This window comes from Lissotriton helveticus, chromosome 6 (genome assembly GCF_964261635.1).
Source record: "Lissotriton helveticus chromosome 6, aLisHel1.1, whole genome shotgun sequence".
Taxonomy (NCBI): domain Eukaryota; kingdom Metazoa; phylum Chordata; class Amphibia; order Caudata; family Salamandridae; genus Lissotriton; species Lissotriton helveticus.
Genome location: NC_136067.1, coordinates 1,817,212,297 through 1,817,228,431, shown reverse-complemented (window position 1 = coordinate 1,817,228,431; position 16,135 = coordinate 1,817,212,297).

The following is a 16,135-nucleotide window of genomic DNA, read 5'->3' as shown; positions in this document are numbered from 1 at the left end:
GACATTCTGAAATACCTCCGCTGCACTGGAAATCCCGAAGCTGAGCCTAGTGTACCTTCGAAGACCAATGTGGGTGGAAAAAGTGGTGATGTTACGCGACTCCATGTCCAGCACCAACTGGTGATATCCTGATCGTAGGTCCAACTTCGAAAACCAACAGGCGCCTGCCATCTCTCCGATAAGGTCATAGATAGTGGGAGTGATGTGACGCTCCCGTTTTATAGCGGCATTAGGAAGGCGCATATCCACGCAGATTCTGACCGCTCCAGGCTGTTTCGGTTTCCGGGTGACTACAATGGGCGAGACCCAGGGGGTGGGACCCGAGACTTTCTCGATGATGCCCGCGGCTTCCAGTTTATGGAGTTCTTCTTCCACCAGCGGCCGGAGGTGAAAGGCGATGCGACGGTGTCGCAGAGCCACCGGCTGCACCGTTGGATCAATGTGCAGGTGAATCTCCCGACCCTTGAACCTTCCAATGCCCTCAAAGAGGTCCGGGTACTCCATGAGGAGGTGTTGGACTGACTCCTCATGGACTCCAAAGGCAAACGTCACCACGCCCAGGTCTTCAGCCGCCCTGCAGCTCAACAGCATGCCTTGGCCCTCTTCCGACACGAAGATGTTGGTTCTGATGGTCTTGTTCTCATGGCGTATGATCGCTTTGAATTTTCCTCGAATCTTGAGAGGGGTGTCTTGCCCATACGCAAAGACGGTGATGGGGGTGGGGCTCAGCGCCGGAGGCATGGCCATGGTTCTGTAGAGTGAGACACTCATGAGGTTTATGGACGCGCCCATGTCCACTACCGCTGTTATGTCTTGGTCCGCCACCTGTATGGCGCATTGGGGTAGCGGCCTGGAGCGGCGGGTGGCAGTGCCAATCATATGTACCTTGTGCACCGACCGTTCTTCTTCTTCATCGTCATCCATGTCACTGGGACTCTGTTCCCCTTCCGTTATGGCCTGCACAACAGGGCATGGTTTGCGGAACTTTTTCGATCGGCACACCTTTTCAAAATGATTTTGCCTGCCACATCCCGAACACCTCTTGCCTCGCGCTGGGCATTCTGTCATCGGGTGTCGCGGACCTCCACAATAACCACATGACTGTCCCGATGCTCCGCCCGGAGTGGGCGGTCTCTTGTGCCACTTGGTGGGCGTGTGGGCCTGGATCTTGTTAACCGGTTCCACTTTGACCGATGCTTGCAAGGCAGCTTCCATGTGCGCCGCCCTGGCCTTGGAGAGTTCTTTTGTGCGGCCAAGAGTTAGGATATCAGCGAGCGGCTTGCCAGACTCCTCCAGAATCCGTTCCCTCAGTTTGGCCGAGGCACAGCCCTGTATAATTTGCCCCCGAATCTCTTCCGTGGTGTCTTGAAAACCACACGTCAGCGCCAACCTTTTAAGCCGTGTGTGATATGTGTCTAGTGATTCCTCAGGCAGCTGACGCGCTTGTCGGAACACGAAGCGTTCATAGTCTTGATTGGCCATGGGCTCAAAATGGGCATTGAGGGCATTGATCAACGTGTGATGTGTTCTGGGGGTCGCCTCTGTGAGGGTCCGAGCGATGGAGTGAATGTCCTTGCCCCCTAGATGTAACACCATGGCCCGTTTCTGCTCCTTGTGGGTTTTCGTAGCTTCAAAGAACACTAGGAGTCTGTCCACCCACTCCTTCCATTTTGGAGCGAGAGCTGAGGGCGCCCCCTCCACCACAAACGGTTCGATGGGCGGAATCGTGGCCATCCTCCAGGAAGCGCCGGAGCAGGCACCCGGCGCGACCTCCAGATGCGTGCGAGGACACAGGGCACCGCCCTGAGCGACGGGCTGAGCGGATCGAAGCGCGCCTCACGCACGGGCCGGGAGGCACAGTGCGGCGCCGGGGGTGAGGCCACCGGAAAGAGAGTGCATTAACTGGGCGTGCACACCGAGTCACACTGCCATCAGACGCCAGGTAGCACGAAGTCGTCCCTCCAAACGCACCGTGTGGGGGTGGGGTACACCGCAAGGCACGAGCACCGCGAGTCAAGAAAACGGGCTCGCGGCCGCCTCACGGGGCAAGAGGCAGGTACACCCACCCAGCGAGGATTCAGCAACCACCCTCGTCGCCAATTGTTGTGTCCTGCTGATGGGAGGTGTTAGCCCTAGGATCAACAACTAAGGGTCTGCACTGCAGGGGCATCTAAGTCTAACTAGGCCTAACACGTGGCCCTAGAAATAACTGAGTCAGACGCTGGGAATAACTTGCTTGCTCTCCGTGCGCTCGTTCTGAACTGCGTACGTGCGGGCGGGGCTTCTCTTCATTATATCAGGTCACATGACTTTAACACTGCACGCCCCTTGCGCCAGGGGCGGAACATATTCCCAGAACATAACAGTGCCCTTGGACAGGGGGCACATTTTGGAATCAGCACACAGGACGAATATTTTTGGATCTTAAATATTTACTGGTCTGTATAATTCTTAGGGTTGGTGCTGTTGCTGTTTGTTTGGGTCCACTGTCCAAGGAAGGTGTTAGAAAGTGAGTGTTTGCTTAAACCCTATAAGCCTGCCTCTCTGCCTGCTCAAAGAGAGGAATAGAGTGTATGGTCCTGCAATAGGAGAGGCTGTTCAGAGGGAGAAGCCAAGAATGTCACTTGGATATGAAATCCCCAAAGGTAGCTGACTACTTTCAGGGAGCAAAGCAGGTGAGGACCTGAATCATAAGTGCTCCCAATATCTCCTTGTGCAGTTCATGTATTGAAATGTGTGAAGAAGCTACCAATAAGGACATCATTGTGCAGTCACACATTGCCACTGAAGGTTCCAAAGCCCGGCGTTGCAGCTGCCTGGCAGAGGTTATCACCTGTGAGGAGATGTCTACACCAGTCTAAATGCCCCAACTGCTGAAGACAAGCACCCATATGTACCAGCCCGAAGATCTCAAGTACTGAAGACAAGCACTCATCTTAACTAGTAGAGAGGCTGCAACTCTCAGTGGAGCCTGTCTGCATTGTCCCAAAGGCTTCAACTGCTGAAGATGAATGTCAGTCCGCACCATCTCAGAGCCAACACTCATACATTTGGACACCCACCTGCACCAGCTTAGAAGCTTAACCCGTCAAACACAAACACCTTTGGAGTGAGTAGTAGTTAGTTTTGGTACAAAGAGGAGAAATTAGTTTATTTCTCCTCGTTTTTGCTTTTTCAGTGTGTGTTGCATACTGAGTCACACATAGAGAGAGCAAAACACCAGGAATGATTGTTTATGTGCAGGAAGGGGCAGCTCATTTGAGAGTCAGCACTAGGAAAAACACAGGGGTGCATCATATTGTTGTAATTATGGAGCATCCCTGCATTTTGGAAATCTTGGAGTGCAGCGCTGCCAAATGTGGCTCAGCTGCGTGCTCCGCCATTTCACTGTACATATGCCCTAAAGTATGCTGCGTGAGGAAGCACTGTGAAAATACTACCAGTACTGGACCATGTGGCCTGAAGGCCTTTCATACTCCTCTCCCACCACTGGATTGGTGCAATCATGGTTGAGAAGATTGGAAGAGGACCACATAATCCTCATTCAGTGGTAAGCTACAGCTAGAGAGAGAACTATCCAGAGCCACATCCTAAGTTTTGTGGGTTGGACAAGAAGCATAAGTACTTCTGCATGAATGTTTATTGATCCAGCTGGAGCAGCACAATGCCCCATAATGTTGAATACCGTGCAAAAAATAAATGCTAGAAACTAACAATCTGGGAATTAACTTAAAGAATATAAGAACATCTAGTATTTGACACTGTGCAGTGTTCATCCGAATAAACATTAGCTCTCAGATGAGAACAGTCTCACTCTCATCTGAAAGTGCACTCTTACTTTCCGCTGATTGTAAAGGTGAATGATGCCTGTGGCTTGCCAGGAATGCCTAAAAACAGGAAGGGACTGTAAGGGTAATTAGGGTCCTGCTGTCTGCGTGATTTGGAAATGCCAAATGTCTTTACCAGGGCTAGAGCAGGGATTGCAACAATGTTTATAAGGTGCACATTATTCAAAGAAGCCTAGTTTATTTTCCGGAGTTGTCGAGCACTTCCCGCTTTGTCCCCAGTAATGAAACGGCATCTCTGAATCCCGCAGGCAGCTGGACCGTAGTTAAACGCACAGTGCCTATGATGCCATACCGGAACCACCTCATTTAATTCGACGCTCCAATCTACCTTTGGAGTACCAAAACATTATTTTTTTCATCTAAAAATTGTCCTCATTTTAGAAGGAGGAAAATCATCACCATCTCCTGTCCTAAGGAGACCACAGAAGGTTAGGAGGTTGAAACGTGTCGACACCCAGACGATCAGGGGAACAGGACACAAAGAGATCCACAAGGAAATTCCCCAAGGATTCCATAACACCTAGTATAGGATACCCCAGGTTATAGCTGGGCCTAACCTTGACCATGGAACATTTAGAGTGGGTGCTAACAGCGAACACATCCCCACACAAACTCTTTGTGAAATAACTAACTAGGGCTCCAAAACGAAGTATGGCAATTTTAATTACTCTTTTTTCCTCAAAAACTAATATTTACTGCGGGTTTTATGCTCTTACTATGGTGATTCATTTGCACTATGGGGGCATATGTATGCATTGATAATGGTAAACACGTTGAGCAATGTTTTCAATCTACAATATGCTCCGAAGTATGTGTTCATAATTGATTGAAATATGTTTTGAAGAAGAAAAAATCATTAAATGTCGAAAGTGACATTTTTGAATGCAGTATATTCAAGTATACTGTACTCAAAAACATTTATATCCAAGTATAGCGGGAAAGCATTTTTTTTCTATTCAATACTCTGGAACCTGAATTCTAAACATGACTGTGAATGTGATTGTGTGATTCTGGGTCAATCAAGTAATCTCCCTTTGTATCATTTTGTAAAATAAAATATGTAAGGTCATTTCAAATGTGTCTTTTAAATATATACATTTCACTATTGATTGATGCGATCTTGTACCTTTTTTTATCCCTTCTATCCCCGTACCAGTGGCGTAACAAAACTTGATGGGACGTCCTGCAGAATATGGGACGGGGTTCCTGAGATTCCCATGTCTAACAGATGCGCGCTCTATCAATGCTCATTGCATTGGGTTGAAAGGGAGACCCGTGAAGGGTTTGTTTGCCCATCCCCTGCCTCACACCTTCCAATTATTACAAAAAATGTGTTTCTTTGCTTATCCTTCTTGGTAGTTTTCCTTGTAAAAGCGTTGTACGTTTCTGTGACTTGCATGTGATTTTTAAATTTCTAACTGCCGTTCCACGTGACCTTTCAGTGGCCCCTCTCTGCTGCAGTTGAGGGCTCCTCTGAAGTATGAAGAGGCTATTTGTACATCTGTTTACGTCGCCCACGCTCGCAAAGGGATGGGCGCGTGAGTGGGTTTCTGAATATGCATGTTGATTCAGGTTCCCACCTTGTTTTCAATAAATCCCCAATGCTGCACGAGAGCGATTAATAAAAACAGGGATGTGTCAACAAGTTTCTCTCAGCAGGGGAGGGCTGTACAAGAAGGTTGGCCAGCAGGCCCCCGGGAAGGCATTTTGGAAGTGGTGTGGTTATGTCTTGAGGTGTGAGAGGCCAGTGGAATATTTTAAGACACCAGAGGCCTTCTTAGTTAAGTTAGGTGTGAGAAACATTTATAAAATGCGGTCTCCACGACTTGAAACAAACGCCCCAAACGAGGAGAAAGCCATCGAGGGGATTGTCCAACTGCAAGGGGGGAGGATAGCTGTAAGGTCAGTTCCATCCTTCTTTGGACCAGGATCTTGAAGTATTTATTGTTTGTAACAAAAGATGCCCGTGGACTTTTCAGTATAAAATGAAATGGCACATGTAACTGTAAGACATGTAAGGAGAAACGTGTGACGACTCCTATATAAGGGACTGCGGGCTATATATGGCTGCATTATGCACAGAACTAGAGAAATGTGTACTCAGCTAGGCCCTCCTAGAATATTGCATGTAGACCGCTCCATGGCGTTGATTTATCACTGTAGTAATGAACATACTGTTTGATTAACAAGGTGTTCATATTGGGGTCCTTTTTACATGCAAGCCTACCAGTCATCACAGCTGTCTGGTTGCAAAGTCATATAGGAGACACACCAGAATCTTACCCAAGAACGCATTCTGCCGATTGCTTACCATTGGCTTTGTGTTTTGTCTCTAACATTTGCTTGCTTTCTATTTGCTAGCTTTCTTTTTTTTTTAGCTTTTCATCTTGTGTTTGTCCCTCCCATGGGGCATAGCCTGTTTAAACTTTTTGGCACTATTTGTTTCCTTTTCATAATGCAGTCCATCAGAGTGGATGTGTTTTGCAGCCTTGTGCGCTTCTTGTCCTACCCCTAGCGTTCCAAGTTGTTTTTTCTCCCATATTCTGCTCCAACCCCTTCCTGCTGTGATCCAAATTGTTGTCTTTCACCCAAGTTTCTGCCCAGCTTCCCTCTGGTGCTGTTGTAACTTTTTTTCTGCTCACTTTCCCTTTATTGCAGCTGTTGCTTTTTCAACACTCACTCTCCCTCCATTCCCTTCCTTTTTTTTTTTTACAAGTTACAAGTTTTTATTTGGTTTGGTACTCCACTGAGGACCACAAATAATATAAAATTCAATTCTTACAGCTTTTTAAAAGTTCTCATGTTAATACAAAGATAAAAGAGGTTTTAAAAATGTATAAAGTTTATAACAAACTAGTTCATTAGGGGGAGTTTTGCAAGCGATAATCAATTCCTTGACGGTGGTGATGCGGCATCTGAGATATATAGGATACAGATGTTTTGCTCTCGCCGCTACTACTTTTAGATTGGGGCATATGAACAGTAGATGCTCTAAGTCCTGCTCCCCGCCGTTACATAGGCTACATATTGGTGACTCGTTTTGATGCCATTTTGATGTTATAGATTGGGTGGGTAGAATGCCCAACCGGAGCAGGATAATTAATCTCCTAGCGCCGTGAGTGAGATTAAAATCTATGTAGTTCTGGGTTTTCTTAAATACCACTGATTCAGCAAAGTTTTTATATAAAATTAGTTTGGCGCAATGCGATGAGTCAAGGTCAAAGCTTAGTCTTGGGGTATAGCATTTTAAGAAGAGTTTCAGTTGAGGCGGTGTCCAAGTCAGCAACAGATCAGTACTAATATTCGCCAGTTTGAGGGCGAAAGACATGTTTTTATAAAATACGTGCTTCGTAGAATCATTATCAAAAGTCTCTGTTTTAAGCTGGGAGCGAAGTGTACCATCCTTTGCATGGAGCAGGTTGTATGCCCACCTAATGATGTTTGCGATACCTCGAGAGTAAGAGCTCGAGAGCGATAGTTCAAGGCGAAGTGCTTGTACTGGGATAGACTGCGCTACTTTTAGCATTTTCCTCAAAATTTTTCCTTCTTTTAGGTCCAGGAATGTCCACTGCTTTATAGGTATGTATTCCAGGGCATACGATAAAACTGCAGGGATCTTCACACTGTAGACTTTAAGCAGGGAGGAAAAATGTCTATTTCCCGAGGCCGCATATGACCTTAGCAGTGCTCCTGCGTGTACCTCTGATTTCCTCGACAAGTTTAGAAACTGGCGGTTGTTTTTTAGCGACTTAGTGAAGATCCTACCCAGATAGGTATACTCCTCAACTTCTTCGATTTTTTCATCACCGAGTCTCCAACAATATTTACTGCTTTTTTTCTTCCCTGAAAAAGAAACTAATTTTGTTTTGGCTAAATTAGGTATTAGGAAATTTTCCTTAGTATACTTATACAGGGCATCCAGATCGTTTTGTAGTCCAAAGGGTGTTTGGTCCAACACTATAATATCGTCCGCGTAAAGTAGGGTATGAACTTTTTGGGCAGCTACCTTTGGTGGGAAGTTTAGTTCTCGCTGTAGATGCTGAGGCAAATCACTGAGGTATAAGGAGAACAACAACGGGGCAAGGAGGCACCCTTGCTTGAGTCCGTTAGGGGTTGGGATCAGGTTAGTCAGGCCCTTTTCCCTCCCCATTTGTACTTGGCACCAGGTGTCTGTATGCAGTGCAATTATAATTCGTAACAACTGCTCAGGGATTCCTAATTTCTTCAGTTTTTTCCATAGGGTCACTCTATCCACTCGGTCGAACGCTGTGGTAAAGTCGATGAATGCTGCATACACAGGCTGGGATTTAACTACCACATATTTGTCAAGGATAGTTTGTAACATCGCAATGTTGTCTAAGACTGAGTGCTTTGGCCTAAAGCCTGCTTGGCAGAGCGGGATCAGTCCCTGTGTGAAAGCCCATTTATTTAGTTGTACAAAAGGGGATGATGGACGGAGCATTTGAGCAAATCAAACACTCACCCCCAGTCAACTGATCTGGGTTTAATCCATCACCATTCTTTAGCCCACTCAGCCACCCCATTTCAGACATGGCTATATGCAAATCAGTCTGACCCTTTTCCTCATGGGAAAAGTCCAGCCCGAACTGCCAAGCCATGTCTTCCATGGACCGGAAACAAGCATCCTGGGACCTGTTTCGGATTCATAATCCTCATCAGCCAGGCTATCTTGAATCCAGTGGCCAAGTAAGCAAGGGACTCACGTCTGAGCATACCCTGCCACACTTAGGGCGAACAAAGCGATACAAAAGGGGATGATGGACGGAGCATTTGAGCAAATCAAACACTCACCCCCAGTCAACTGATCTGGGTTTAATCCATCACCATTCTTTAGCCCACTCAGCCACCCCATTTCAGACATGGCTATATGCAAATCAGTCTGACCCTTTGCCTCATGGGAAAAGTCCAGCCCGAACTGCCAAGCCATGTCTTCCATGGACCGGAAACAAGCATCCTGGGACCGGTTTCGGATTCATAATCCTCATCAGCCAGGCTATCTTGAATCCAGTGGCCAAGTGAGCAAGGGACTCACGTCTGAGCATACCCTGCCACACTTAGGGCGAACAAAGCGATACAAAAGGGGATGATGGACGGAGCATTTGAGCAAATCAAACACTCACCCCCAGTCAACTGATCTGGGTTTAATCCATCACCATTCTTTAGCCCACTCAGCCACCCCATTTCAGACATGGCTATATGCAAATCAGTCTGACCCTTTGCCACATGGGAAAAGTCCAGCCCGAACTGCTAAGCCATGTCTTCCATGGACCGGAAACAAGCATCCTGGGACCGGTTTCGGATTCATAAACCTCATCAGCCAGGCTATCTTGAATCCAGTGGCCAAGTGAGCAAGGGACTCACGTCTGAGCATACCCTGCCACACTTAGGGCGAACAAAGCGATACAAAAGGGGATGATGGACGGAGCATTTGAGCAAATCAAACACTCACCCCCAGTCAACTGATCTGGGTTTAATCCATCACCATTCTTTAGCCCACTCAGCCACCCCATTTCAGACATGGCTATATGCAAATCAGTCTGACCCTTTGCCTCATGGGAAAAGTCCAGCCCGAACTGCCAAGCCATGTCTTCCATGGACCGGAAACAAGCATCCTGGGACCGGTTTCGGGTTCATAATCCTCATCAGCCAGGCTATCTTGAATCCAGTGGCCAAGTGAGCAAGGGACTCACGTCTGAGCATACCCTGCCACACTTAGGGCGAACAAAGCGATACAAAAGGGGATGATGGACGGAGCATTTGAGCAAATCAAACACTCACCCCCAGTCAACTGATCGGTTATTTAGTTGATCAAGAACCTCTGCAGCAAAGATCTTTCCTTTAGCATCCAGTAGTGCTATCTGCCGGTAATTGCCAGGGTGTTGTCTCGGTCCCTTTTTATATATCGGTATGACGATACTACCCTTCTAGGATTTCGGCAATTTCCCTGTATTGAGGATGAAATTGAAGAGGGGAGATAGTATCGTGCTCCATCCCTTAGGGTCAGTCTGAAGGACCTTAATAGGTATTTGGTCTGGGCCGGTGGCTCCTGTGGTTCTTGCCTTCCTTATATGCATTTCTGCAGAAAAGGGGGACACAGTTCCAATAGATGAGGTAATTCCTTCGCAGTTGTTTGTGGGAGTTATAGGCCTTTCATAGTTAGTGTTTAATTTATACAAGTTGGTCAAATATATCTCCCATTCTTTAGGGGGGACTGGGATGGCTTGCAAGGCCTTTTTTGTGCCTGTTTCTTTAGCGATTAGTGACCAGTAGGTACGTTGGTTGTACTGTTTTGCTGCTATCCGCAGGTCGACCCAGTTTTTATCATGTGTTATACTTTTTTGCCGTTGTTTCTCCCTCTTACGTTGGTTCTTTAATTTATTAATTTCTGCTTGTCTCGATATAGAGGGCTCCAGGAACTGCGATCTTATTAATTTATTTAACCTTTTTGCGCTTGTAGATGGCCTACTAGTTTTATTTTTGAGTCTTGCTGGTACAGCTTGTTGCAATTTGTGTTGGAGTGTTTGTTTTAATGTCTCGATTATCGTCTCAAAGTTTGTTATTAGGTTGGAGGAATAGTTTGCTTGAAGGAGCTGCTTAGTATTTATTAGAGTGGTGACTTTATTGAGTGTAGCGGAATTCCAATATATCTGCCTTTGGTTTGTCTTTACCGTAACTGTACTGGATTTAAACATGATGTGGCTTGTTGGGCATGTGGTCGTTGTCCATTGGGTGTGTAAAGCCTGGATGGCATGGTCGCTTCCTTGGACAAAGTAAGTCTGAAGCTGTGAAACAGACCCATACATATCCAAACTGCAGATCATATAATCCAAGATTGACATGGAATTCGTTCCCTGTCTCGTATAAGACGCGGGGATGTCACCTTCCACATTTCCATTTAGGATAGTTCCATTTAGTAAAGGTAGTGATTGTAATATTACTTTCCCCCTTTTGTCAGCCTTGCTTCTGGTCGGGAACAATGGGACTGAAATTTCAAGAGCTTACTCCTTATACCAGCTTGCCCATTTCGATATTTCTGTGTTAGATAGTTTTCCGTTGAGGTCACCCATGATTATAAAAGGGAGATAGGCTTGAGTTTCTGTTATTAGCTGGATACCCTCCAAGATTTCAACAAATAGCCCATCGTTTTTTTGTCCAGGGGGGATATATACGTTGAAAAGCAAAAAGTTTTTTGGCAGCTCTGAAGTGTCTAACCCCAACCTGATCTTAATACATTGAAAGTGGTTAGATTTTGTAGAGATGATTTCTTGGGCCCAGTTGTACTCTTCGCTTAAAAGGATTGCTATACCTCCCTTCGCATGCCCTCGGCCAACTTCCTGCGCTGGGATATCATAGATGAAATACCCCTCCTGGTAAAAACCTTTTGTTGACCAAGTTTCTTGAATTACCATTATAGCTGGTTGGTTTTTCGTCAGTTCCATCATCTTTTCTGGTGTTTTCCCTGCTATGTTTCAAGATGATATCAGTAGACCACTGCTAAACTGAGTGAATCTTGTTCCGTGCTTGTTTTTTATTGTTTAAAGTCTCTGCAATCCATAACCAAGACTGATCTACATTTACTGTATCCTTATCTTTGGAACTTTGGCTCCAGATTTCTCTCTCCCCGTCCTTTACTAAGATAATTAGATGGTCTGCAGAGTCGCGTATGTAATTAGTTTTTTTATTTTGCTGATTAAAGGTTTTTTGTAATGATCCCTTCCTTGCATCTATTGTTTTTTCCTGCCCACCGTCCCTCCCTTGGCAGTGTTGCTTCAAGTCCAACCACCCTCACCTGGCTCCATTACTTTTGTTGCTTTGGGACTGTCAAGTGTAACGTCCTACCAGCCCAGGTACTCGCCAATAACCACGCCACATACATAGAGTATTTTTACACGTCTTTTTTCCGCTGCAAGTAAGTCAGAACTCCACATTCTAAGCCTGCTTTCAACTCATCCCTCCAACACTCACGTCACATGACTACAGTGTACATTGGGAACCAAAAGACTTCCAGCGTTCTTTTATTTACAAGACACTATACCAAGCATCCTTCCATTGTCCCTGTTTTTTTCCAACCCACCCTCCCTCCGTTGCTGCTGTGCTTAGTGTTCACCTCCTCCCCCTCCCCTCTCTTAATTGCTGTTTGCCTTATAGTCTGCCCACTCTCCCTCTGTTGCCACTGTTGCTTAGTGTTTGCCTCCCTACCCCTCTGTCTATTGCCATTGTTGCTTAGTGCCTGTACACCTTCCCTCCGTTGGCACTTAGTGCCAGCTCACCTACCTTCTGTTGTGCCTTAGTGTCTACCCTCCCTCTGTTGCTTTTCCCTGTCCATCCTCCAACTATTGCCATTGTTAAATAGGTCCTTGTTATGATTTGGGGTATTTTTTTGCTTGAGGGTTGATAGAGGTTATAGTTTGCATTGCTTTGCATCAAATTGTGGTGTACGACCGCTCACGCAAAGCTTAAGGAAATCCGGGCTCCAGTTTTCCATTCCTCACATAGGCATGGGAAAATCTTGGAAACCAATCAAGGTTTGTGATCTTCTTCAAGACCCTAGACAGCAACTAATAAATACCTATAGGTTCCAAAATGAAGTACATTAATTTGCTCAGCTGAAAGTTGTCATTATTTTCTAAAAAGCTAAACATCTTAAAGACGCTAACAAAACTGTACGTCTGCGTGAATATTCCATATTACATCCATGGGGATGCAGTACGTATTCCGTATTTGGTTGGCTAAAAGTAAGTGGCGCTGGAAAAGAACATTCACAGCACTGATGTAGCTCTACAATTTGGAGTAGAGCAACTATCCACTTAATAGTGAGTTGTGGGAGGCCTTTAGACTACTCAGATGAAGACTGTTGTGGCAATTGCATTGGGCCTTGTTCCCCCTGCAATTAAGCTGTTTACGCAACTTGTATCAGCAATCTGGCACTCTACTGGCAGTGCTGGAATTTTTAGTGCCACAGCAAGCGTGCAATTGTCCCAAATGGAACTAAGGAAAATGACACACTCCTGTTGGGTAGTAAGAGGCAGTATAATGGGGATGCAGTGAGCCCATCACTCCCATGAATTAGGTTGTAAAAAACTGTATAATTAGTATGCAGTGAGCCCCTCACACACCTAGAGTCATATCCTGCCTCATGTGCTGTGCTAATTATAGTTTTACTCATGATAAGTCGGCTGTTTTTTATCAGCTTATGCATTTTACGGCCCTGTTAATTAGAATATTAGAAAGGAAATCTTAAACATTTTGATATATAGAGTCCCAAGATGTTCTGAGAGTTCATTCCACATATATGAGCCTTAGGAAAAACCACCTGTTGTGGGCTTGAATCTGTCTACATTTATGTTCTACTACCAGATGTATACCGGTAGATCTCACAGATCCACATGAACAGTAATGAGCTATTGTCTTGATTCCAAAGTTCCATGTCATAGAAGAACAATAAATCCTCTAATTTTCCTGTGTTTCCATCCAAGAGGAGGGGAGGAGTAAAAAATAATGGCCAAGGTCTCTTCATTACTGACTGCAGCTTGTCAATTTTCACTATTGAATAAAAGAGCAGTGTCCTAGCTAGCACATCTGCACATCTGCCTCTTGCTGTCCAGGGCCGTACTGGCCATAGCGGTCTCTGGGCATTTCCCAGTGGGCCGCCAGGATGGGGGCCGGTTTTGGACCCCCGCAATATCGGCCCCCCTGTAACAAAAGCAGTTGCAGTGTTTTCCACGTACAACCACCCCCTCCCCCCACTGCCGGTCCGATTCAATTGCCAGGGCCGGTTTGTGCTCTCAGTCCGACCCTGTTGCTGTCGTGCCAGTACTGAAGTGCTCTGCCTTAAAAATATCAAAATTTATCAAATTATTGTGCACGCAACACATACTTTTGTCAAACAACATTCATTTCCAAGATGACAAGACCATGGCATCCAGATAGGTTAATCACAACTAGGGTTGTATTAACATACGTGCTACACATGATCCCAGAAACTCATGAAAAGGTTGGACATGCATGTTGAAGTAAAGTGGAGGTAAACATGAAACCTTGGATACTCTGCAGCATGGGAAATGAAGCAGTTTTCACATCACTCACCTGAGCTCCAATGACCCTTTGTGAAAAAATAATGAAGCCATGGTAATTATGCCATTGAACCACTGTGTATGTGCATTGGTCGAGTTTATTATTATATGGTCTTATATAGCACATAACTACCCAAAAGGGTTTCCCAGCACTAGACAGAAGTAGGTCACTAGCCAGAAAGAAGAAGGTGAAAGTCAAAACAGCCAAGTTTTGAGACTTTTGTGGGAGGTGATCAAAGATTGACAGCTTCTCAGTAAACCAGATAGTGTAAGCCAGGGCTTAGGACCCAAATAAGAAAACGAATCACTGCCCTGGTGGGCTTTTTTAACTCTGGGGAGCTTACAAAGGTTCCGGTTGCTAGACCAAAGAGAGCGACTGGAGCAGTAGGGTTTGGAAGGGCGAGATTTTGATCGATACCTTATCACTATTGATCTAAACCCCGATCTGGTCGACTGAACCTTTGTTGCCTGTCATTGAAGGAAGAAAGTGCCTCTCTTACCAAGTTAGTTCACCCAATAAAGGACTCCGCTCCAAAAGATCACAAACAACTTCTAGCTTTCAAAAGTTTATTGTAAGGTTAGGATAAGCTGCAAATACAGGCATCTCAGAATGAGATTCACGAGATACACAGGTCCAACTACATACATGTGCTCTCTGAAAGCCCTCAGACGAGCAACGGAAATTACCAGCACAAGTTCTAAGAATAATAAAGCTATCAGCATTGACGCATATTGAGATCTCTCCTTCATTTAAGTTGGAGGAAAACACACAGGTTAGGCTGTCCCTACCCTGCTCTAGATGGTATCCCTACTTAACCAAGTCTCAACCTAACAAAAGGTGTCAGCAGTGAATGACCCCCAAGGGAAGTCACTCACTCTTAGTCTCTTGGTGAAAACCTATAGTTCTCCAGTCATGACCCCTCTCTGCCTACCCATCCGCTCTCTAAAGGGTCCTCAGGCATCTGCTCTAACTCCACCCAGGGGTGCTGTCCCTAATACAAAACAGTCAACAACATTTGAGACGCCCCTCGTGAGACGCCCCTCACGTGGTGTAGCTTCTGGCTTTTTCCATGCTGCTTTGTATTGGGCCTCATACGTTGGAGTTGACCTTGCTTCTCAGACTCTTCTCCGGCCCGCTGATACCCCTTAAAACATTCCGGAACCCTCCTCCATGTCTGGGCCGTCTACTGAACAGACCTCTATTCATATTATTAATAATCGGATCCTCCCTTTTCTCTTGCAGACAGACATCTGCAGCCAAGATCCCAACTCTCATAGACTTCCAAAAAGGTTCGCAACAATTCTCGGCCCAGACATGTACGTGTAAATCAATGTTAAAACATTTCAGGCCTACAACATTTCTCATAATGATTATAGCATTCAACTTCTTCATTAATTAAAGCATGTTAATACTCTTATTCTATTATTCAGTAAACACATCTATAAATCATGGCCCATTAATGCAATGATCAAAACATTAGTTCAATCTATGTCGTGAAAAGAAACACCTTCCCCTTCCCTTCTAGCTCTGGCCCTGAGGCCTACCACATTCTGCGTTTAACCACATGCCATCTTACATTTTAGCAGCTACACGACATGGATTCAGGAATAATCACATCTAATAAAATCATATAGTGTCACACATTTCTGTATTAGTTCCACTTCTACTTAAATCTCTACATTAGCTATACATTCAGAATATAATTGCAGATACTACTAGCACTCATGGCATTTCTCCTCATGATTTGTGCTTACTACGGGTAAGTGTGATGCACTCATACATTTAGATCAGTTTGCGCTCTCTCAGTTCCCCCCTTTGATGACCTCTCGGGGTCATCACTAACATTTAAACTGCAGTTATTGCTAGCATAACTTGTCTCTGCGTTTCCAGAGCCCTCAGACTCCTGTACTGATTATCTTGTATGGCAGCCAATCTCTGCAGCTGCTCTCTTTGGGCCCTTTCTGACCTTCTTGCTCTGTACCATTTGAATACCCTCACCAATCCCCACAGTATGATCCCACAGATCAATATTATGATGATAGGTTTTAGTATATACCACACAAAGCTTTTGCCTAAGGTGGAGATCCACCCTCCAACTTCACTCATTCCGTGGCCCACCTTTTCCCAGACATTTTCTCTACTCAAGTCTTCGATCTCCTTGTGAATATCAGTTATGTTCCTAATAACTTTCT